General features: G+C 38.2%; 1 protein-coding gene and 1 long non-coding RNA gene across 11 annotated transcripts in view; both read left to right on the forward strand.

The window, feature by feature from the left end:
• frmpd4 (FERM and PDZ domain containing 4) overlaps nt 1-25,000 on the forward strand; it is a 225,480-nt gene that overhangs the window by 73,897 nt on the left and 126,583 nt on the right. The window lies entirely within an intron of this gene.
• LOC141376242 (uncharacterized) lies at nt 6,725-11,338 on the forward strand. The gene is made up of 3 exons (XR_012385723.1): nt 6,725-8,530; nt 9,272-9,923; nt 10,792-11,338. It is a non-coding gene; the product is annotated as an uncharacterized lncRNA (long non-coding RNA).

Genomic DNA, 25,000 nt, shown 5'->3' on the forward strand with positions numbered 1-25,000 from the left:
ACTCATTCACACACACACTCATACACTACAGACAATTTAGCCTATCCAATTCACCTGTACCTCATGTCTTTGGACTCTGGGTGAAACCTGAGCACCCGGAAGAAACCCATGCAAACGCAGGGAGAACATGCAAACTTCACACAGAAACGCCAACTGAGCCGAGGATTAAACCAACGACCTTCTTGCTGTGAGGCAACAGCACTACCTACCGCACCACTGCTTCGCCCCAATTTAGTATACTATAATATTTAAACCTTATACAACAAATAGAAATGTATTGGTTTTAAACATTATTTGCATTGCATGAAATATGTATAATCTTTGCATAAATTATGCATATTTTTAATTGAAACAACTGTATAAAAATGCCATTTTTACTCTAGTATTTACTTTGATGTCCACTTTAATATACAGTACTATCCATACATTACACACACGCGCATTAATTTTAGCATTAGTATATTTAATGCACATTTGATATATAAATATTGTATAAATTTGGCATCAATTTTAATCTAAACGACACCTATATTCTATTAAATTTGCCGTTGTTACTTTAATGTCCACTCAAATATACCGTAATATTTAAACACACATTAATTTGAATATTAGATTGTTTACTGCATGCAAAAAAAAAGTAAACGTATAAATCCAGCATGCATTTTGATCAGTTGTGTGCATTTGCGTCCTCCTGTCTGCCACTGTATTCTATATAATCACATTAACCTCTGTCCCCTATGCAGTAGATATCAGTATGTGCCATTATAAAGCCCATACAGCCTGATCATAAGACTGTTGTTTTTGTGATTGAATCGAGAGTGTGTGGTAATATAATCCGCGCGCATGCGCAGTGCCGGCCGCTTAAGCTCGTTTCAGCCCTGCCACTGTCCAAACTCTACAACCTATTTGGCTTGTTTGATTTTTCCTGATTTTATCCCGGCTAATCCTCCTAAAGGATTGGCCCCTGGATCACACTGGCATCGCCGCGCAGTGTTAATTCTCCAAAATCATCATGCCGTTTTAAAACGGATGATAAATGTACAGAAGAGCTGGCTTTATTTCACCCTGAAGCTTTGTGTTTGGTTTGCATTGTAAAGACTGAGAAGATGCTCTGTTGTTAGTGCTCTGCGTTTTTGACGAGTGCTGTTAGACGATTAATCGCATCCAAGGTGAACGACTGAATTTACACATGTGTGGCGGCGCCGTAGGTAGTGCTGTCTCCTCACAGCAAGAAGGTCACTAGTTTGAGCCTTGGCTGGGTCAGTTGGTGTTTCTGTGTGGAGTTTGCATGTTCTCCCTGTGTTCAGGGTTTCCAAAGATATGCGGTACAGGTGAATTGGGTAGGCTAAATTGTCTGTAGTGTATGAGTGTGTATGGATGTTTCCTAGAGATGGGTTGCAGCTGGAAGGGCATCCACTGCGTAAAACATATGCTGGATGAGTTGGCGGTTCATTCCGCCGTGTCGATCCCGGATTAATAAAGGGACTAAGTTGAAAATGAATGAATGAATATGCATGTGTACTGGGTGGCATGGTGGCTCAGTGGTTAGCACTGGCCTCATTATGTCGTGGTCACACTATTTGGAGGGCTGGAACAAATTGCCTCGGCCTGTGGGCCACCAATTAAATAACCATGGACTACAACAGTCAAATCTAGCGCTGGGCAATAAAATCAGTATCTATAGACGAATTACGAATTTAGAACGCAGCAGCACGAGTGGTCTTTAATGAAGCTAAAAGAGCACATGTCACTCCGCTGCTCATCCGTTTGCACTGGCTGCCAGTTGCTGCTCGCATCAAATTCAAAGCTCTGATGTTTGCTTATAAAGCGACCTCTGGCTTTGCTCCTTCTTATCTGCTCTCACTTCTGCAGATGTATGTGCCCTCCAGAAACTTGCGCTCTGTGAATGAACGTCGCCTCGTGGTTCCATCCCAAAGAGGGAAGAAATCACTTTCCCGAACTCTCGCATTCAATCTGCCCAGTTGGTGGAATGAACTCCCTAACTGCATCAGAACAGCAGAGTCACTCGCTGTCTTCAAGAAACCACTAAAAACTCAACTATTTAGTCTATACATCCCTTCCTAAATTGCAATTGCCTCTCTGGTTCTACCGCTAACTGTAATACATAAAAAAAGAAGAACAAAAATTACTACTGTTTTGCTTCTTACACTTTACACACCTGAAACTTGCCTACAGCACTTATTTATTGTTGCTCTTATAGTTGTGTAAATTGTCCTCATTTGTAAGTCGCTTTGGATAAAAGCGTCTGCTAAATGACAATGTAAATGTAAAATTACCGGTTTGTAAACATTCAGGATGCGAGCACAGGGAGGTTGCAGAAAAAAAAAAAACGGGAGCGTTAGCATTTACAGATAGGGAATGACATCCGATGCGGTTCAGAGTTTGTTGTCATAGAGATAAGTTATTTTGATTACATATTATATATATTATTTACATAATGCTTTCAGTGTATTATAACAGCTCGTCACCCAGTGATAAGCACAGTTATTCTGCAAAATCAACGTTAAAGTGGGTGCCGTTCATCTGACAGGTCTATTTGCCATAGCACCCTACTAATGACTACTGGATTAGACAAAATGGCCAAGCATCCAGCACCAAATATACAACTATCTCATTGAAACTCCAAGTGTTTTTACAAGAGAGAAGTTAAAGGCCTACAAGTCTCTGGTAGGGCTGTGCAATTAATCGAAAATCCGATTTCGATTTTGTTTATGACGATTATGAAAAATCATTAATCGAGATAAACAATTATTCCATTATTTACCGCCCCCTTTCCAGCTGTCCTCACTTGTTGCTCTTAAAAGCGCGAAAGACTGCATGCTTATGTGCGTGTGTGTGCGACATGCAGACACAGTCAGAAGCAAGCGGTCTACACTTGGTCTCATTCGCACATTGTGACGAGCAGAGAGCACAAACATTTAAAGTCATGAGCACTTTAATGGTCAAATAGGTGTCAAAACGCAGTGTTTAATGATTATTCATATTAACCCCCATTTGTGTAATAAACAAACGAGTTGAGAATCAAAAGACATGCGAAAGAGAAACCCTTAAAGTGACAGAGCACAATAGCTGCCGCCTGTTTTATCATGATTAATAAAACAACGAGAAAATCCCTCTCTGCTCTCGACTGAAGACTTTTGTGGCTAAAGTGTTTTTCTTACGGTGAAGATGCTTAAAGCACAGTTTGTTTCATATTTTCATTTTATTGTATTTATTTCTCTTTCCTTTGCAAGGAGGAAAATAGTATATGCAGTTGAAGTCAGAATTATTAGCCCTCCTGAATATTAGCAACCCTTTCCCCCCCAATTTCTGTTTAATGGAAAGAAGGTTTTTTTTAAACACATTTCTAAACATAATAGTTTTAATCACTCATTTCTAATAACCGATTAATTTTTATCTTTGCTATGATGACAGCTCATAACATTTTAGTAGATATTTTTAAAATGTTAAATTTAAAGTGTGACTCAAAGGCTTGATTAGGGTTATTAGGCAAGTCATTGTATAACAGTAGTTTCTTCTGTAGACAATCAAAAATATATATTGCCTAAAGGGGCTAATAATATTGACCTTAAAAGAGGTTTAAAAATATTTAAATCCGCTATTACTCTAGTCAAAACAAATAAGCCTTTCATTAGAGCAAATACTGTTAAAATTCCTTGCTCTGTTAAGCATAATTTGGGAAAATATATATATATTTTTTTAAATTCTCAGGAGCGCTAATAATTTTGACTTCAACTAATAATCATTTAGAATAATCGTGATTACAATTATGACCAAAATAATCGTGATTATGATTTTCCCCCAAAATCGAGCAGCCCTGTCTCTGGATGCCTATAATGTTGTTCTGTGTGGTCATGAGCAAGTAATAATGCTATATGATGACCAGATTTAAAACAATCTAGTGCTTAAAAGCGAGGTTCTGCCTTGCCAAAGACAAGGAAAGAGGACGAGCTGTACAAGATCTGGCTAATAATCAACAACAACTGTCAATTCTGACAGCGAACTGCACCTGTACAGCAGAGTATGTGAGCGCACATGTTTACATTTCACTCTGAGCATTCAGTGTCGGCAGTTTAATTCACCATATTTAACTGTTTGTGCTGAAATCATTGCTGCAATCAAAAAACAATCATTTGTATGATTCTGCATAGTTTGAACTTACCTAATATAACACAAGAACTGCAGAGTCCAGCATTTTTAATTAGCTCCTCATTTCATTCAGCTCCCTTTTAGCCAAGGACGTCTGCGGTTGGCATTAAAAGCAGTGGGGTGTACGGTAATTGACGTCACAACCTAACGAGTTGAAGTGAAAAGTCGAATTTTGCGTCTTATCGCACAACACGACATGTTTGCTATTGTAACCGGGGACCCGTGTGACGTCATGTGTGACATAGGTTGGTAATTCCTCTATATTTATTAACCGAACACCAAAAATTTGGTGTGTTGACATGTCTGAAGGAGGAGGAATCGGGGGGTGAGAAGGGTGTGAGACTTATTTGAGGACCGGGAGGGAGACACGTGATTTCCGGGAGATTATCACTCGTTTGCGAGTTATGAGGCATTATGAGTCCCGCAAATGCATAGAGACTTCCGGAACTTCCGGGGGACTTGGGATGTCTGAATATCACGTTTAACAACTGTAGTGAGACGCGATCCAGTGGTGCACTCTCTGACGTGCACTGCTCTCTGCTCTATAGGTTTATTATTGCGCCCTGGAAGCAATGCCAATAATCTTAGGGTGTTATCTACCCCTTGCCCTTAGCCCTACGCCTTCAAGCTAAAGAGAATTGGGACATCCTTACCCCTTCTCGTGGACATGCAAAACGAAGGGTAGGGGTAAGGGGAAGGGCTAAGGCAGGGGTCACCAATCTTGGTCCTGGAGGGCCGGTGTCCCTGCAGGGTTTAGCTCCAACTTGCTTCAACACACCTGCCTGGATGTTTCAAGTATACCTATAAGACCTTGATTAGCTTGTTCAGGTGTGTTTGATTAGAGTTGGAACTAAAATCTGTAGGGCACCGGCCCTCCAGGAACAAGTTTGGTGACCCCTGGGCTAAGGGGTTGAATTTGGATTGGGCCTGAGAGTCTCTTTAACACTTATGTGTGTGAGATCAGAAATTCTGTTTAAATATTTTTGTTTTTGACTATTAAAACTAGTTGCCGTAGTAATGTTGGTAAATTAAAATAAAGTGCTTGAATAAAAAAAATTCTTTGGTTTTTGGTGATTTTTTTTATATTTTATTTTATTTTAATTTTTTATTATTATTATTTATTTTTATTTTATTTTAAATTAAATTAAATTAAATTAAATTAAATTAAATTAAATTAAATTAAATTAAATTAAATTAAATTAAATTTAACTTAATTTTTAAATTAAATTAAATTAAATTAAATTAAATTAAATTAAATTGAATTAAATTAAATTACATTTTTTTTATTTTATTAAATTTTATTACATTTAATTTTATTTAATTACATTTTTTATTTAATTAAATTAAATTAAATTTTTTTAATTAAATTAAATTTTATTTTATTTTATTTTATTTTATTATTTTATTTTTTATTTTATTTTAATTTTATTAAATAAAATTTTATTTTATTTTTTATTTTATTTTATTGTATTAAATTTTATTAAATTTAATTTTATTTAATAATTTTTTTATTTAATTAAATTAAATTAATTTTTTTAAATTAAATTTAATTTAATTTAATTTAATTTAATTTAATTATTTTATCTTATTTTATTTTATTTTATTTTGCAAGTATATATGGCCCTAGATTGACTCCATACACTAAGACACTTGGTCTGCAGCCTAGAGCCAACGCATGCCTCCCACCAGTGCTGATATACAGCCACATTGCGCTGCTACGAGTGTGATATTGCTCATATAAATAGTATTATTATACATATTGTTTAATGTAGGGCTGTACAATTAGTTATTTTCATTATTTAAATTAAATTTTTAGCTGTGTTTGTCCATTTTGAAGCTTGATATAGTCACTATTAACTATTATATGTGTTTTAAATCTGAGAATTATAGAAATATTTATAAAATCTATAGTCACCATCATATACCTTAGAGTTCTTGAACGTTGAGTGTGGATGATGACAGACTGTTCTGGTAGCTTTGAATCAGTGTTTTAATCATCATCATTGTCATTGTTGTGCTTTTCTGGCTGTAATCTGCCACACTGTTAATCTCCTGAAAACAATGACTCTCTCTAAAGCAGAACGCTGCACTCACGGGACTAAATTAAGATAATGAGGGAAATGAATTGAATCCAGAGCTGTCCCTGTGTCAAAAAAAAGAAAAGCTCCAGCAGCAGGTCAAAGTGAGCTCCGTCTTATTTATAAGAGCGTGTATGAAAAGAAGCACTTTGGAGAGTTTCTGAAAGCTTCATGTTTAATTCATGCGTCTCTGCGTGTTTTTTAAAGTAAGTGCTGAGAATAGAGTTGAGATTAAAGTCGGCATGAGAAGCAGAAAACACCCTGACCAGCGGAAGAGAAAGAAAAAACACACTCGTGCTTCAGTGCTTTTGCGCACAAGTGCACTTCTTCATCTGGACAGATTGTTGATGGCAGTCGGATGAACTCGTGTTGATGCTGCTGGAGCTTAAAGGGGCAGTTCACACACAGATCTACCTTTACTCTCCACTTCGTTGCATAATTCTTCAATAATTTAATTACATTTAATTGTTTGCAAAGCTTTTATTTATTTATTTGTTTTGCAATTTTGAGCAAATGTTTTGATCTGTTACTGTGATTATATTATGCTATTGGTGCTTACATTATGAGATATTGGTATTATTTATTGTCTTGATAATAATTAATATCTCGTGTTGATGCTTCTGGAGCTTAAAGGGTCAGTTCACACTCACAAATCTACATTTACTCTGAAATTCATTGCATAAAGAGCTCATCTTTTATGTTATTTGCACTTTTATGCAAAATCTTGTTGTTATTGTGATTATTTTATGCTATTTGTACTTACATTATGGCTAATAATATTTTTTTATTTGACATTACAACTTTTTCCATCCTTTATTTTTTCTTGTTTTGTCGGGGTTTTCACCTTTATTGGATAGGAAAGTAGAGACAACGGACAGGAAAGCATGGGAAGCAGAGAGAGGGGAAGGATTGGCATAGGACTTCAATTCTGGACTTCAATAATTCTGACTTCAATTCACCCTCCTGTTAATTTTTTTAAATCATTTTTAAAAAAATATTTTTCCCCAATTTCTGTGCAAATGAGTGAAGTAAGTGTGCTGCTGAAGCTGTTGTGAGCTCTGCTCCGTGATTGTGAAGGGCAGATGGGACAGAAACCCAGTCTGATGTCCAGCGGATGAGGATTGTATCTGCACTATAACAATTACAGTTATGACTGCACTCATAATCCCATTCATCACTGGGATCAGGACAAATGCTCTTTCACCTTCTGTGAGATTTGGGCTAATGAAAATTAGCAATTGCGTTAAGGTTTTTTATTGCATTCATGCTTTAGTTTATGACTGAAGCAACAAAACAAAGCAGCTTTGCAGAAATATGCTGATCATGAAAATCTCTCATAACTTGACTTCATTTATTATGTCCCATCAGAAGTGTTGTCTAGCCTTAATATTTTGGTGATCTGCCTCTTTAAATCACTGACTGTGTTTTTGAGGAGGTTCCTCTGTATGAAACATCTGCTGAAATGTGTGTAATGAGCTCTTGTCTGTGGAGTTATAATGCTTTTTGCTGGATCTTTTTGGTTCATATTATCTTGTTTTTATAATGTGCCTGTAACATAATGTAAGGTGTCCTTGAGTGCTTTGAAATGCGCCTAAAAATGAAAGGTATTATTATTATTATTATTATTTTGATGCTTTAGAAGAGTCAAACACTTTACAATCAGCACCTTTAACGTCCTAACCTATTGAATAATCATATATTTGGGCTATCTGGCCTTCATTTTTTAGGTGAACATCTGCTGAGATGTGTGAGTGTGTAATCTGGTCACGCAGGTTGTGTCGGTCACTATAGCTGTGCTTTAATGAGCTCTTGTCTGTGGAGTTATTATGCTTTTCAGGTTTTTATGGTCCATTTTATGGTATTTTGATGCTTTAGAAGAATGCTTTGAAATTCGCCTAAAATAAAAGGTATTATTATTATTATTATTATTATTATTATTATTATTATTATTATTTTGATGCATTAGAAGAGTCAAACACTTTACTATCAGCACCTTTAACGTCCTAACCTATTGAATAATTGCATATTTGATTTAAACTGGCTCTCTGTGAATCATTATATCCATAATCCTAATTATTGCCAGTGTGTTTTAAATGTTTTAGGGACATTTCTAATACCTCTTGATTTATAATGTCCATTCATAAGGGCTATCTGGCCTTCATTTTAGATCTCTTTAAATGACCGACTGTGTTTTTGAGGAGGTTCCTCTATGAATGAAACATCTGCTGAGATATGTGAGTGTGTAATCTAGTCACGCAGGTTGTTCGGTCACTATTAGGGATGTAACGGTATTGCAAATACCGTCATACCGCAATATTAATTTTTTTCGATATTACCGAAGTCGCATGACTAGGTAAAACTATAGGTCTTCTGAGAAAATTTGCTCAGGCGAATGAAGCGAACGGGAGGTAGCGAAAACTACAATTCCCATCAGCCCATGCTTGACCATCATCCCTTGCGGTCTGTTGTCGCTACAGATCCGGTAATGCGGAAATGGAGTGTGCTGCTAGAAGCGTGGATGAAAAAGAGCTGGAAAACTCTAAAGCGGGTGTTGTCGCCGCGCACGTACTGAATAGTGGTGTTGTCGCGCGAGTTCTTATCAGCTGTGTTGTCGCGCGCGTATTGAATAGCGGTGTTGTCAGCACACTGTTCAGATTGATGCAGACATGAGATCTCTATCTCACTCATGGTTTGTCCTCTCAAGTGGGGGAAAGACAATGCACAACGTTACCCACTGCTGTCAACCTGGGCCAAGTCATATCTCTCTGTCCCAGAAACCTCAGTCCCAAATGAGAGGGGTTTTTCTGTTGCAGGGGACATTGTAAATGCCCAGAGATACCAGCTTTTACCAGATTATATTTATATGATAATTTTCCTTTAAACCCATCTCTATCTAAGTGAGTGAGTGATTAAATGTTGAATGTGATGAGTTTTCAACAATACTAAATTGAAACTTTATTTTTTTTACATGGTTTAATATTTTTTTGTTATTAAAATTGAAGTTCCTGTTTCAAAGCTTACAGATAGATGACTAATTTGTATGTCATTGACACTTTTGGCACTTTTTTGCAGTATTTTCATAAGTTTTGTTTTTTCCTGTAAATGATTCAATAAATACCGTACCGTGACATTCATACCGAGGTATTACCGTACCGTGAAATTCTGATACCGTTACATCCCTAGTCACTATAGCTGTGCTTTAATGAGCTCTTGTCTGTGGTGTTATTATATATTTTTGTTGGTTGTTGTGGTTCATATTATGGTATTTTTATGCTTTAGAGGGGTCAAACACCTTACATACAGCACCTTTAACATCCTAACCTATTGGATCATCACATATGAAATAGATTTTTGTGAATCATTGCATCCCTACTCCTAATTAATGCCAAGCTGTTTTAATGTTTTAGAGACATTTCGAAAACCACTTCATATGTAATGTTGTCGCATTTGAAGAGCTATCTGGCCTTCATTTTAGGTGAACACTCTCTTTAAAAGACTGAAACATCTGCTGAATTGTGTGGGTGTGTAATCTAGTGTAATGACTTGTTGAGGATGCAGATAATCCAAAAGCCTAGTCAGAGTACAGGTGAATTTTGGGACAGGCGGCAAAACAACAAAGGTCAAACACGGAAAGGCAAAACAAGGATATCGCTTGCGTGATGCTCTAAACCAGGGGTCTCAAACTCAATTTACCTGGGGGCCGCAGGAGGCAAAGTCTGGGTGAGGCTGGGCCGCATAATTTCACAAAAAAAAGTCCTCAAATGTCATTATTAACAGTTTTAATTATTTCTTCTGAACATGAAGTGTCCTGAACATTAATAGAACATTGAGTGAAGATTTTGAACAGTTCTTCTGAACATGGCATCTTTTGCCTACTTCTTGCTGCCAGAGACTTGACAGCGCTTCTTCTCACAAATCTGAACCACATTTGGCTTTAGAGCGGAAGCAGTTGAGACCCTCAGTATGGCTTGAAGATGATCATCATTAAGTCTAGACCTGTACTTTGACTTATTGAAGTTCAAGGTGGAAAATAACTTCTCACACAGAAAAAAGTGGGGGAACTCACTCAACTTCCATTCCCTCACCTAAAAAAAAGGCGTATATATGTATAAATAAAACACCCCCACCCCACTCCAGTCACATCAGTCTGTATCTACCTATAATATATATATAAGATCCAGGCTGTAGCTAGGTAGGTGTTAGGCTGCAGATAGGTAGCTAAGTGGCAGGCAGGGGCGGGAACAGCTTACCTTGGTTCTGGCCGGCGCGAGTTCCCTCCTAACACTTCCCGCCCGTCACAGCGTCTAACAAAGGGGCGGGGTGCGTGGTGACGTCACCGGCATCCCCGCCCCTTTGTTTACACGGCGGACGGGGAATGCCAGTGACCGCTGTGTACGGATAGAATCAGCGGAGCGGGGAGCGCTCTCTCTCCCCGCTCCGCTGATTCTGTCAGTGTACAGCGGTCGGCGCGGGCCACAAAATATTGCACTGAGGGCCGCAAATGGCCCGCGGGCCGCGAGTTTGAGACCCCTGTTCTAAACAGAAACAAAACCGAGAGAGCAGTTTATAAATAGTCCTTGTTATCAGTCTATGATAAGCTTCCAGCTGTGTGTGTTCAATCATTGGTAATCCGGAACTGGTGTTGGTGTGAGGTGCATGATAGGTGTTGTTGTTCATTTCAGTGTCAGAATTGTAGTTCTCCAGCGATCTGCAACCGCTAGATCTCTGGTGATCATAACATCTAGTCACGCAGGTTGTGTCTGTCAGTATAGCTGGGGTTTAATGAGCTCTTGTCTGACGAGTTATTATGCTTTTTGCTGGTTTTAATGGTTCATATTATGGTATTTTGATGCTTTAGAAAGGTCAAAAAACATGTGCAGTGCCTTTTTTTTTTAACATCCTAACCAACTTAAATCATCACATACAGTATTTCAAATATATTTTTGTGAATCGTTACATTCCTAATCCCAATTAATGGCAGTGCGCTTTAATATTTTAGGGACATTTGTTTAATTTTTTTAAAGAATTATGTTAAAGTTATGTTATGTTAAAGAATTTTTACAATAATACAGACATGACAATGCATCTTCAAAAAAGACAAAGAAAACCAGGGAAAAGAAAAAAATGGGTTATGTGTTTATATATTATACCCCAAATAAAAATATAATATATAAAAATATATATACCCCAAAATAAAACAGATCAGAAAGGGGTAAAAACATTGCTTTTTTCCAGATAATGTTACAGTATTCCTTTCAATATAAGATGGCAAAGACTAGGTTCCAATTTAAGGATGTTTGTAAAACCACTTCACTTGTAATGTTGTCCCATCATAAGGGCTATCTGGCCTTTATTTTTAGGCAAACTGTCTCTTTAAATGACCGACTGTGTTTTTGAGGAGGTTCCTCTATGAATGAAACATCTGCTGAGATGTGTGAGTGTGTAATCTAGTCACGCAGGTTGTGTCGGTCACTATAGCTGTGCTTTAATGAGCTCTTGTCTCTTGAGTTCTGCTTTTTATGGTTCATATTATGGTATTTTGATGCTTTATAAGAGTCAGAAATCTTACATGCAGCACTTTTAACATCCAAACCAATTGAATAATCGCATATTTTGAATCCATTTTTGTGAATCATTGCATCCTTAAGTCTAATCATCCCTAATTGTTGATCATATTTGAGTCAAACTGGCTCACTGTGAATCATTACATCACTATCCTTATCAATGCCAATGTGTTTTAATGTTTTAAGGACACTTCATTTGTAATGTTGTCCCATCATAAAGGCTATCTGGCCTTCACTTTAGGCAAACTGTCTCTTTAAATGACCGTCTGTCTTTTTGAGGAGGTTCCTCTATGAATGAAGCATCTGCTGAGATGTGTGAGTGTGTAATCTAGTCACGCAGGTTGTGTCGGTCACTATAGCTGTGCTTTAATGAGCTCTTGTCTGTGGAGTTATTATGCTTTTTGCTGGCTGTTGTTGTTTTCTTCCGTCTGACCTGTTGGCAGGCTTTATTCTCCTGCATTGTTCACAGCAGAAGGTACAGGATGTGCCGGCAGAGACTGATGTGCATGTGCAGAATATTTATGAGCTCAAGCATCCACCAACTTTTGTTCGAGCGCTCAGATTATAATTGTTTCTTATACTGGCGCAGACACTTGAGGAGAAAAAGCAGTGAGGCGAGAAGAACTGCAGGAACACGCATGCACACACACACACACACACACACACACACACACACACACACACACACACATGCACAGTTCTGCTGATTGAGCTGTTGCCTTATGGGTTGTAATATTAAGAACCAGTGTAATGTTTTAATCAGTGTCATCTGGTGTAAATAGATGCGTAGTTGCTGTCATTTTGCATTCAAAAAGTAAAGTTTGGGATTACTGATTTGACATTTAATTTAGGGATGCACCGAAATGAAAACTCTTGGGCAAGACTGAAAAAGAGGAAACCAAAAGCTGAAACCGAAATAATTTGACAATCATTAGTAGCCACCATTGCATTTATGGCTGTGACTGGGTAATAACCTTATTGTAATTTCATAAATTAATATTAACGTTTCAAAGAATAAATCGATAATGAATAAAATAAAATATTTTAGAGGTGTCACAGTGGTGCAGTATGTAACGATAATTTCACAGCAAGAAGGTCACTGGTCCTGGCTGGGTCAGATGGCATTTCTGTGTGGAGTTTGCATGTTTTCCCCATGCTGGCATGGGTTTTCTCCGGGTGCTTCGGTTTCCCCCACAGTCCAAACAAATGTGCTATTGGGGGAATTGATTAAGTAAATTTGCTGTAGTGTATGAGTGTAAATGAGAGCGTATGTGAGTTTCCCAGTACTGGGTTGCGGCCGGAAGGGCGTCCGAAGCGTAAAACATATGCTGAAATAGTTGGCGGTTCATTCCGTTGCGGCGACCTCTGAAATTAAGACTGAATGAATGAATAATTTTTCCAGAGATGGGTTGTGGCTAAAAGGGCATTTGCTGCGTAAAAAGTTACGGTTCATTCCGCTGTGGTAACCCCTGATCAATAAAGGGACTAAGCTGACAAGAAAATGAATGATTGAATGAATGATTGGTTTTGGTTTGGAACTATATTACAGGTAGGTTTATCTCAAAACAAACAAATGTAAATAAATAAAAATGCATAAATAAAAATTATTAAATCAAATAAAAAATGAATCAAATTAAAATAAATAAGTGAATAAACATTTATAATATTCAATTCAATTCAGCTTTATTTGTATAGCACTTTTACAATGTAGATTGTGTCAAAGCAGCTTCACATAAAAGGTCAAAGTAACTGGAACAGTGTGGTTCAGTTTTTAGTGCTTAAGTTCAGTTCAGTTTGGCTCAGTTTAGTGTGCTTTAAAGTCATTACTGAGAGTCCAAACACTGAAGAGCAAATTCGTCGATGTGTAGCTCTACCGATGACTCTACCAGACTCAGTTGGGCACGACCATTTTAATTTCTTCGCTGGCCAAAAGTCTTGTGCAGAGCTGCAGTCTCAGTGGTGGAGGCTGGAAGCTGGCCTCAGCGAAGACTCGTCTGTCCCTGGAGCGTCACTGTAATCAGTCTCATGCTCTCCACTCCTCCATGACCACCAGCGCAGCAGCAGCTCAGGATACGGCCTTGTCCTGGATATGGAGACCTTGGGATCATCTCGTCGCTGGATCCAATCAGTGTTTCCGCATTATCTGAGGACCTCGAGATGAGTGTCCCCAGGTGGAAATGGAGGAAAAAAAAGAGAATAATTACCGTAGCTGCTGTTCATAGTGTATATAAACAAGATGCAGAAACGTGTGTGGAAACCTGCTAAGTGTAAACTTTACTAAACAGATAGGTCTTTAATCTAGTTTTGAACTGAGAGAGTGTGTCTGAGCCTCGGACATTATCAGGAAGGCTATTCCAGAATGTAGGAGCCATAAAGGAGAAGGCTCGACCTCCTTTACTCGACTTTGCTATTCTAGGTATTAGCAGAAGCCCTGAGGGAAGGTTGGTTAGATAAACAGGAGCTAGATTATTTAGAGATTTATAGGTGAGAAGCAATATTTTAAATTCATTATGAAACTGAACAGGCAGCCAGTGTAAGGAGGAGAACATTGGGGTGATATGATCATATTTTCTAGACCTGGTCAGAACTCTGGCTGCTGCATTTTGTACTAGCTGAAGTTTGTTAATAGAGGACGCTGAACAGCCAGCAAACAGAGCATTACAGTAATCAAGCCTAGAAGTCATAAAAGCATGGACTATTAATACAAATTAAATTATAATAAAATTAAATTGCATGAAATAGTCAATAAGATGATGATCATCCAAACAACACTGGATCCTTTTGCCTTTTAAACAAAATGTAAACTGCACAGGTTTGAAACAACAGGAGTTAATCCAGCACCATGGTGAATCTGTGCAAATACAGTATATAGTGGAATTAAAGCACATTTTGCATTTCCGGCTTGGCTCTTTATGCCACAGTGAACCACAGGGCATCAGTTAATGTTGAGTGTGTGTGAGATGCTCATTAGCCTGTGTGTGTGTGTGTGTGTGTGTGTGTGTGTGTGTATGTTAGTCCAGTGGTCTGTGATTAGCTGTAGGCTGTATATCTGCAGTGGAGGTTCCCAGCTGGATCATGAAGCTCTCCAACAACAGCAGATGAGTTTCTTCTGGAGCGTTTAATGATGGTCTGCATCACGTCTCTGTCAGTATCACTGAACAAAAGCCCTGCTTACTAACACACACTGCACACTGACTTACACTTCAGCTCCGTTTACATACAGCCCTATCTTAGCCGTGACATTTTTCAGCCAAAAACAGGGAAGACTTTAATGCTATTTGCCTGTTTGTTTTGTTTGGGAGTCCTCATTATAGGATATTATCACAATATCTGTCACAATCAGTGTTGGGCAAGAAATAAACATCACTAATTATTCATTCATTCATTTTCCTTCGGCTTAGCCTCTGATTTATCAGGGCTTGCCACAACGGAATGAACCGCCAACTATTCCAGCATATGCTTTAAACAGCTGATGTCCTTCCGGCAGCAACCCAACACTGGGAAACACCCATACACACTCATTCACAAACACACTTATACACTATGACCATTTTAGTTCATCCAATTCATCATAGTGCATGTGTTTGTACTATGGGGGAAATCGGGTGTCCGCTACTTAAAACATATGCTGGAATAGTTGGCGGTTCATTCCGCTGTGATAACACCTGAGAAATAAAGGACTAAGCTGAAGAAAAATGAATGAATGGATGTTTTGTATTGTGTTTAAAACCAATATTTTTCATTGATTTATTTCTTTGTGAATTAGGGTTGTAACGGTATGAATTTTTTACGGTATGATAATCGTCTAAAACAATACCACGGTTTGACGGTTTCGCGGTATACGGTATGTTACAAATGTTACAAAATAATAGAACAGTGAAGCAAATTTGACTTTTTCCAAATAATATATTTTTAGTTACTATAAACAACACCACTTACAATGAACAAATAAAAATAAGAAAATAATAAATAATGTGTCAGTCCAAATAAAGTCCAAATAAACATGGTGCAAATCCTCAGTAAAAAATAGATATAAATATTTACTATACTATAAATAGTTACATAACGAAACTAGATTCAATATGGAACATCCTTAGGTTGTATGTGCCAGCATGGATATGGTTGTCTATCGATATGGATTTTGATATGGTTTTCTGCAATGCAGACAAACAGCTGCACCTTCATTTGTGTCTTTTGAAAACAGCAAGAGCAGCAGTTCGTCTTTGCTGTGTCACTGTTTTGTCATGTTTCTGTGCTGCTGTGCATGCAAAAGTACTTAGCATGAGAATTATTTCATGCAAAACTTTTTTTTTTGCGTTTTATTTAGCCGCGCATAAATGTATGCCTATCTCTCATTCCGTGTTGTTCAAAAAGCTTGGTCCACAAACAAAAGCGAAACCTATGCTTATTGGTTGTGATATAGCGAGTTTGAACCAATCTGGGCATGGAGGAGGGACAATGCATCAATGTATCATGTCTGGTTTGTCCGGAGACACAGTGACGAGCGTTTCTTTGTCAAATCAGCGTTGTCAAATGTTGATGACGTAACCGCACTGATTCCGGAGCCTCTGAAAGTCCGCGAATGTTATGTGATACAGCACTGGAAAGCTGAGATTCTCTTCTTTATGCCAATCTTTGAATTGTATGAATCGGATCAGCGGATCAAAAGTTATTAAACATTTAAGAGCAATACTTATTTTTAGCCGCGGGCGGCTGTCTCGGTCTTTAAGGGTTAAAACCGTTGATATGCAATTGTTCATGGTATGATAATCGTGCACGTTCAAATCGTGGTAAACCGTCATACCGGTATATTGTTACAACCCTATTGTGAATGTTTAACTCTAATAAATGAAAGCAAGTGTTCTGCTGGTCATTGGTTATTGTCAGTGATTTATGCATGTTAGTGTACTGTAAGTGTTCCTCTTTAGCAATTGTCTAAGAAAGTGTGATAGATTTGTCTGTGTAGTGAACACTGTGGTTGTCTACGTAGGCAGCATTTAAAGGCATCATGGACTCCTGCCAGAAAGTAGGCAGTTTAATTACACCACACTTTTGCCAAATCCTCAATTCTGAAGCAGCACATGCAAAAGGCCTTCCCGAACTCTATAAAATGATAAATCAATTCAGAAATTAATTATAAAGATAAAAACAAACACATGAAACACAAAAAAATGAACATTTATAATGCATAAATACTGTATTATGAATAACATATTGAAACATGCTTTCTGTATAATAGTAAATTGTTTAAATGCAACATTTTTTTTCTAGGTTGCATTTAAATGGTTTAGTTGTCATTTAAAAATAATGTTTAACCAATTGAATTAAATAAGTGTTACCTGGTAGCAAAGAATTCTGGCCCAGATTTGGCATAAAGCTGGCACAGCAGGCATTCGTCCGGCTCTGACATACAGCATGTGGGCCAAACATGGCCCTGGTTTTACAAGGGTGGCACTGTCTTTAAGGCGGCATGCAAGACATTTGCCAGATGTCAGATGTGGCAATTAGTCCAGATGTTAAAAACTGATATGTGGGCCATGTAAGTTTGGCCTATCTTGACCCACATTTAAAATACCTTAAAATTATATTTTGAGTAAGGAAATGTTTTGATGCACATTTCCTTAATGACTTTATTTTATTCCTGGAAATATTAAAGATTTATTAATTGTTTCCTGCAAATTATCTGAATTTAGCCTACTATATTAAATAATAAATCAATTCAGAAATGAATTATTCATTCATTCATTCATGCATTCATTCATTTTCTTGTTGGCTTAGTCCCATTATTAATCTGGGGTCGCCACAGCGGAATGAACCGCCAACTTATCCAGCAAGTTTTTATGCAGCGGATGCCCTTCCAGCCGCAACCCATCTCTGGGAAACATTCACACACATACACTCAAACACTACGGACAATTTAGCCTACCCAATTCACCTGTACCGCATGTCTTTGGACTGTGGGGGAAACCGAAGCACCCGGACGAAACCTCAAATATAAACTCCTCAAATATAAGCGCCCAGATCTTCTAATGTGCTCTCAAATAAACGCTGCTGAAGTGCGATTTTAGTGCGTTTATATCTCCAGCATTTATTATATTTGCTAGGAATATTTATGAATGTCTCTAATAGACCTACTGAGTGATATTAATGAGTCCTGAAGTAAAGTGAAACGGCTGTACGTCGTGTTTGCTGGCCTCACTCATCATGCACCTGTCAGTCAGTCGGCACGTCACCTTAAAGGATTAAACAAATGACGCACAGCACAACTACGGTTACGGTTAAGTTTACGCTGTTATAATTCACTTACCTTTTAATACGTTTCGATGTGATTATTACCAGCTATTAAAATAAAATATTTTGATCGTGGCGGGAAAAATTTTGGCTTGGTGCCCCGCCATGGACGAATGAATGTAGCCAAAACCATGTATTGTGCAGGGAGGGGATTAGAGCTGCACGATTCAGGCTAAAATGAGAATCGCGATTTATTTATTTATTTTTTTGGATTAAAATAAAGATCGCTATTCTCTCACGATTCTGTAGATGTAAAATAAAGGTTAATATGAGTCTGCAATTGTTATTGTTTTATTTTTCTCAAACATATGGTAAAACAACAATATTAATATTATGTGCAGGTCTACTGGTTTCTATAAATAATTCTATTCTATTTATAATAATTCTGATGTTGAATTATGTTTGAGATATATGCTTGCAATCATTGACAACATTATTAGACCATTTAATTCACAGGTTAAATCAACATTATATAGGCTAGAGTAGTTAAACTGACACTGTAAACATTTATTTTCATGCACAACTGTGTGTTCGCTATCAAAGAAAAAACATATCACATGCTTGTCGCAGTCATAACTCTAAAATGCGAAATGATTATTGAAATGATGTGCACGCTTTCAGTTTCATTTTCACTGCTAAGTGCTGTTCATACTTAACGCGGCTCTCAAGCGATCACTCTGTGCCACAAACCTAATAATATTTACTACTTAATTTTTTTTTTTTTAGAACATATTTTTATTTGTTTTTTTCTTTTTAGACATACACAAAACAAAAATACAAACATAACATAAAATGCCTGACACAAAACATAAATGCATATACTAAAATATACATATGGCCAAAGCCATAAGCTGTTATATTACAAACAATACGATATGGCAGGAAGAGTGAAAAGTTTGATGAAAACAGAAAACACATAAATTAATTCAATTCAATTCAGTTTTATTTGTATAGCGCTTTTACAATGTAGATTGTGTCAAAGCAGCTTCACATAAATGGTCATAGTAATTGGAACAGTGTGGTTCAGGTTTTAGTGTTTAAGTTCAGTTCAGTTCAGTTTAGCTCTGTTCAGTGTGATTTAATCATTACTGAGAGTTCAAACACTGAAGAGCAAATTCAATTAATGTCTATATAGACATTATGTCATTCCGAGTTTCAAAATGTCATATAAAGCCAGGTTTATACTGCCCAGATATGGTGTCCAAGTGCGAATAAATGCATCAATTGTGGAGTGGCTAAGACATGTTAGGTATTCCAGGGGAATAATCTCTCGAGTTATTGAATGCCAACCTTTTATGGAAGGGGGCTTATCATTGATCCATGACATCAAAATGTTCTTTCTGGCAGCAAAAGTTAACAGGCAGAAGAGTCGTTGTTTATACTTGTTCTTGACCCAGGAGAAGGGACAAAGGGTCTATATCAGGGGTGGCCAACCCTGTTCCTGGAGAGCCAGCTTCCTGCAGATTTCAGTTGCTACCCATATTAAACACACCTGAAACAATTAATTAGGACCTGAACACCACTTGATAATTACAGGCAGGTGTGTTTGACATGGGTTGCAACTGAAATCTGCAGGAAGGTGGCTCTCCAGGAACAGGGTTGGCCACCCCTGGTCTATATCTATGTACAGTCCAAAAATGTTGTTTATTTGGGCTACAATTCTGTTCCAGTATGCCTGAATCACCTGACAGTCCCATATGCAATGAATATAATCGCCTATATTTGATTTGCATTTAAGGCATAAAGGTGAGTGGGTTGCATTGAATTCATGTCTTAATTGAGGTGTGATTTGAATTCTATGAAGGATCCTGAGTTGAATGGCTCTAGCCCTATTACAAACTGAAAGCTTATTGGCTAGAGACCAAACTATCTCCCATTCTTCTTCCAAAATATCCACCCCAAGCTCTTTTCCCCAAATTGATTTGAGATGGGAGTTACAGACAGTGTTATAAGAGGACAGAGCCTTATAGAATAAAGAAATTTGTTTTTGTATTTACAACTTTATTACCTGATACTCACAGCAGGTTCTGTTCACTAACAGAGACACGCGCGCATGTCTATCATTAATAAGTGGGGCGCACGCCCGCACTACAGCTCACGGTCAGCAGCTCACATCACGTGTGATTTCCAAGCCGCGAATACAGCAACATATGAAGACAGAAATGAAATTTTTGGGTGAATTACACCTTATAAATACAGTATGTGACTCTTTCAACATAATCTGGAGGCGTCCATGTCACAGAGCGATGTATGTGAAAGGATTAAAAGACTCATGCAGCCGCATATGTTTCTTCCCTGAACTTAAAAATATGATTGGCAGAATCGTAGAAATGCTGGATTAAGATCGTCTAGGGCAGGGCTATTCAATTAGTTTGTCATGGGGGCCGGTTCATGAAAAGCATCCCAAACGAAGGGCCAGAGAGATATGACTTGCTATATGAGTAATGACAAAACAGCATATAAGAGCCCATATGCTGTATATTTTTGCTCCTTAAGACACCCACGTTGGCTTCTTCTACATTAAAATGTGAATATATTGTATTTTGAAACTACTTAATATCAATGCATTGTACAATAGATATTTTTTTTTATTTTTTTTTTTACAAACATTCAAATGTTGTATTTCGTATCACAACAAAAGCAGTGCATTGCTGAAGTAGGCTTCTTCTACACTCAGACACATTCATATGTTGTGTTTTGAACTGCACAACAATTATAGATTTTGCTTGTACAATTATATAGACTGAAGAATAATCATGGTTTCACTGTTACCACTTCTAATGTAAATTCAAGCTTTATATTAGGTAGGTTATTTAGAATAACAGTTGTTTCCATCTGCATTCATGCATACAGTACATAATCATTTTAATAAAGATTCGTCTAACATATCTTTTGTTTACATTGCACTGAAAGTCACGCACAACTCTCACCGTCCAACACAATCTCACGGCAATTCGTAACTTTTTCATTTAGTGGCTAATTCGTATGAATTCGTACGATCTAATTCGTACAATTTAGTACAATTTGCTTATCCCCCAATGACGGTTGGGGTTAGGGGTGGGGTCAGGTGCCACGCCTCCTTTTTAAAATCGTACCATTTCGTACGACTGAACTCGTACGAATTCGTACGAATTAGCCACTAAACTGGCAAAACGTAAAATACTTACGTTTTCTCGTGAGATCGTGAGATGTTTTCTACTGCGTGCGCCCAGAAAGACGCAAGCGCGTCACTCAGCTTGTGCCCACATATTGTCATATATTCTTACATTTAGAAATAACAAACTTGCAAGCAGAAAAGACTTGAAATGGGAACGGCCGCTACTATAGTTAATCCTGTGTGCAGTGCGTATTAGCCTCGGTGTACTTCAAACTTAAAACTAGCGCACAGGCAACTTGGCATTTTGCAGCGGTTTCGTTTCGTTCCGTGCAACAGAAATGCGGCTTAGAGAAGACTTTACGATTAGTAAACTGTGACGAATTAAAGCGCAGCTAATAGTAAAATCGGCTAATTGTTGCATCCCTATTAACGATATCAGTGCATTGTACAAATAGCCTTTAATTTCCACAAACATCTTTTCGGCTGCCCGCACCATTCTCTTATGATGACTCCTGCTATGTGCAGCCTTTAACTGTAGCTCATGCTGTTATTGAACAGAGACGCACGTCACTTCATAACTATAGCGGCCGTTCGTCGACTGAACTAAATTTATTTTTGATGTCTTGGTCACACTGTTTCGAGGGCCGGAACAAAGTGCATCGGGGGCCGGATTCGCCCCGCGGGCCGCCAATTGAATAGCGCTGGTCTAGGGGGTCGAATCGAGATCGCCATCTTTTTATGATTAATTGTGCAGCTCTAGAGGGGATGTGTAAATATCCTGTTGATATTTAGAAATCTTGCTGGATCTTTTGCTAATATAAATGCACATGGCAAATAGCTGCCCATGGTGTGTATATTTGGGGTCTTCAAATGCATATATAATATTTTCTTTTAAATATAAGATTGCATTGATTTCTCTCTTAAACGGTATGCATGCGTTTGTAGCATTTATTTAGCATGAATTTCTTTCGAGCGGTGTGCTGAGCTGAGCGAATGTGTGGTCCCTGACGCTTCGCTATCATTAACACTAAAGTGAAGTACACTAGTCTCCAGACACGACTGTCAAGTGTTCTCCAAGCGGAGCTGCATATTACCTGAAAACAACCCATTTGCAACAACCCCGACTCATTTCCCCAGACAATCCTCCATGCTCTGGTCTTTTTGACCTGGACTCTTTAGCACGTCTCTTTTTGTCTTCCTCCGAGACTGAGCTGTGAATGTTTTTTCTATTTATTTATTTATTTTTCCATCTGTCCACCGGTTACATCATCCCTCATGCTGCCGTGTTCCTCGGCTTTGTTATAATCTGACGCTGCCTTGCATTCGTTTGCTAGAACGGTCCCTACAGTCTGTTTTCATCTTGTGTCGGATTTCAGAAATGTGCTATAATCCACGTTATGAATGATGTTAATCTGTTCTGCTCTGAGATAATGAAAAGAGCCCACAAGATCTTCTCCACAATGACATCTTTTCCAGTTTACGATGCTTTATTTGCATGTACAGTATTGCCAAAGCATTTTAAATAGTACATTAATAATTATATACAGTTGAAGTCTGAATTATTTGCCATCCTGCATATTTTCTTCTATAATTTCTGTTTTTATCGAAGAGCAGATTGCCAACTCAATTCTAATCATAATAGTTTTAATAACTCATTTCCAACAACTGATTTCATTCATCTTTGCCATGATGACTAAATAATATTAGGCTAGATCATCTTCAAGACACTAGTATTCAGCTTAAAGTGACATTTAAAGGCTTCACTAGGTTAATTAGGGTAAAGTTAGGGTAATTAGGCAAGTCATTGTACAGGATGGACCATTTTTACATTTACATTTAGTCATTTAGCAGATGCTTTTATACAAAGCGACTTACAAATGAGGAGAAGGAAGCAATTTACACAACTACAAGAGCAACAATGAATAAGTGCTGTAGGCAAATTTCAGGTGTGTGAAGAAAGTGTAAGAAGCAAAACAGTAGTATTTTTTTAATTTATTTATTTATTTCTGTAGTACAGTTAGCGGTGGAGTCAGAGAGGCAATTGCAAGAAGGGAAGACGAAATAGTTGAGTTTTTAGTCATTTCTTGAAGAAAGCGAGTGACTCTGCCGTTCTGATGCAGTTAGGGAGTTCATTCCACCAACTGGGCAGATTGAATGCGAGAGTTCGGGAAAGGGATTTCTTCCCTCTTTGGGATGAACCACGAGGCGACGTTCATTCACAGAGCGCAAGTTTCTGGAGGGCACATACATCTGCAGGAGTGAGAGCAGATTAGAAGGAGCAAAGCCAGAAGTCACTTTGAATCAAACATCAGAGCTTTGAATTTGATGCGAGCAGCAACTGGCAGCCAGTGCAAACGGATGAGCAGCGGAGTGACATGTGCTCTTTTAGCTTCATTAAAGACCACTCGTGCTGCTGCGTTCTGGAGCAGCTGAAGAGGTTTGATAGAGTTAGCTGGAAGCCCGGCTAGTAGAGAGTTGCAATAGTCCAGTTTGGAGAGAACAAGAGCTTGAACAAGGAGTTGAGCTGCATGTTCAGATAGGAAGGGTCGGACCTTTCTGATGTTATAGAGTGCGAATCTGCAAGATCGAGCAGTTCTAGAAATGTGGTCAGAGAAGTTTAGTTAGTCATCACTCGTTACTCCTAGGGTTTTCACCATTTTGGATGCAGTAATGGTTGCCCCGTCCATCTGGATTGAAAAGTTATGATGTAGAGTCAGATTGGCAGAAACTTCAAGCATTTCCGTTTTCGTGAGGTTAAGCTGAAGATGATGATCTCTCATCCAGTGTGAAATGTCTGACAGGCAGGCTGAGATATAAAATGGGAATGGTTGGTGATATTACCGTACTGTTTGTGGCACATTAGTATATGTGAAGGGGCAAACTTTTCAAGATGGGTGGTGACCATGGTGGCCATTTTGACGTCGGATATCTTGGATCCAACTTTTGTTTTTTTTTCAATACGATGAGGCTCATTTGACACGTCAACCCTATTGGGAATTTCACAAGAAAAACAATGGTGTGCTTGGTTTTAACGTAACTTCAGTCTTTCATGAGTTATTTACAAGTTCATGACCACTTATGAAATGTGCTCAATGTATTGCCCATTGTGTTGGATTGTCAATGCAACCCTCTTCTTCCACTCTTCACATACTGATAGCAACACCGCAGGAGAAACACACAGGCTTCTAGTATCCGTAGTTTCAAGTGCTGCACTTCTTGTACTCCAGCTGTTTTAGTTTCTGTCAGCTTTGTGTATTTGACTGTTTGTCTCCATCTAATGTCTGAATAATGCGCAGGTTAGTGTATACTCCATCATCTGTTTTCGTTTCTGTTGCGCTTTTGACTGTTTGTCTCCATCTTGTGTCTTAATAAGGCACAGGTCAGTGTATACTCCATCAGCTGAATAATGCGCAGGTTAAGCCTGATTTATACTTCTGCGTCAGGTGACCGGCGTAACCTACGGCGCAGGCAACGCGCGTGGCTGTGCATTTATACTTCTGTGCGCTGTCTCTGTCGGTCTGCATTGACACTTCCGAAACGCTAGTTGGCAGTGAGGTGTAAATGTTCCTCTGTGTCGAGTTTCTTCGCTACTTTTTTGCATTTCCTGAACACTTCCGGCATGTACAAGTGGCTCAAACTCGCTCATTTTTGAGGCAGGAACCGGCGGACGTGCAACAACTTTAACTATGAGGTAAACACAAAACAAAACTTTCCATCCGGAGCTCCTTCACGGTACTCCACACTTGTAAACAATCGCTCGCGTGGCGTCGCGCCATTCGCGCGGCTCTCGGTCCCGCCCA

This window comes from Danio rerio, chromosome 9, assembly GCF_049306965.1.
Source record: "Danio rerio strain Tuebingen ecotype United States chromosome 9, GRCz12tu, whole genome shotgun sequence".
Lineage (NCBI taxonomy): Eukaryota > Metazoa > Chordata > Actinopteri > Cypriniformes > Danionidae > Danio > Danio rerio.